Raw genomic sequence first — 1,548 nt, forward strand, 5'->3', positions numbered from 1 at the left:
GAGAGAACTAAGTATCCGATTCAAAAAACTTTCTTATGTTGACGAAACAATTGCTTTTGTAAAAACTATTTTTTTTTCAAAACATTTTTTTTTTGTATATCGAAAATAAATCAGATTTTAATTTTAATTCTAGCTGAAGTTTTAAAGCTCACTTATCTACTTTAAATGAATAATTTTTACTTTGCAATTCAACAATTCAATTTATATATTTCTTATAAATATTAGACAATGTTACAGTCTTCATTTACAATAATCTATTTGAAAACATTTAATATTCCTCGAACCCTTTGTTACGGTACGGGATGTTCCCGCAATTTGCCAAAGCACGATGCCATACACCACTAGTTAACTTCCCGTAGAGTAAGTTATTGTAATGGGCCGAAAATCGAAATTGAAAATTTTTACATTTTATTTTTACATCGACGTTTTGAAGGTTTTTGAACATTTTGGCATACCTCAGAAAAAATTGATGTGTGTGTGTGTGTATGTATGTATGGATACAAATATCCATTCACGTTTTCGGGCGCACGGATCAACCGATTTGAATGGTTCAAAAAACATTCGACTCCTATTGATAGGGAGATGTGTTGATATGTTTTTGGAAAAGGCAGGTCAAGCAGTTACGGAGATACAGAGCAAGAGTGTAGAAAATAGAAATCGAGATTTTGAGAGAACGGAGCGTCCAATTTGAATGATCTAAAAAACATTCAATTCGTAATGATGGGACGAAGTAGTGATTAGTTCTTGACAAAGGCAGGTCCAGCCGTTTTGAAGATACGGTGCTAAATGTACAAAAAATGGCAGTTTTTGAGAGAACTAAGCATCTGATTTGAATGATTCAAATAACTTTCTGCTTGTGTTGACGAGATGTCAATTTTTTTTATTTTTCGAAAAAACATTTTTTTTTTTTTGATAATCGAAAATAATTCAGATTTCAATTTTAATTCTGGTTAAAGTTCTAAAGCTCACTTATATATTTTAAGTGAATAATTTTAACTTTGTAATTCAGTTTATATATTCTTACAAATATTAAACGATATTACAGAGTTTATATTAATCTATATGAAAACATTTAATATTCCTTGATCATTTTGTTACGGTAAGAGAAGTTCCAGCAATTTGGCTTTAGGCACGTTTGCTGTGGTTATAACATACATATATACATACCAGACAAAATACTCGGGGTGGAATTCTATATATAAAATGTGATGTAATATGCATGAAATATATATATATATATATATATATATATATATATATATATGAATTAATTAATTTTTAGTTAATTAAGTTGCACTCCATTTCGAAGTTTCGTACTATGTATTACTATGTATTAAATTTGTTTTCTCGAAGTTTCAAGCCGTTCTGGATCGCTTGACACCAAAAGTAAAAGCATGAAAAAGATAATTTGACATTTCGTTGACGTGTTCTCAAAAACGAGACATTTTTAGCTTCCTGTAGGGCAAGATATAATAATCGAAAAAAAATCGAAAATGAAAATTTTTATATATCTTTACGTTTCAAAACCTTCTGAACATTCTGGCATAG

This window comes from Ctenocephalides felis, unplaced genomic scaffold (assembly GCF_003426905.1).
Source record: "Ctenocephalides felis isolate EL2017-DRISC unplaced genomic scaffold, ASM342690v1 CF-g0.4_SCAFFOLD_01492, whole genome shotgun sequence".
Lineage (NCBI taxonomy): Eukaryota > Metazoa > Arthropoda > Insecta > Siphonaptera > Pulicidae > Ctenocephalides > Ctenocephalides felis.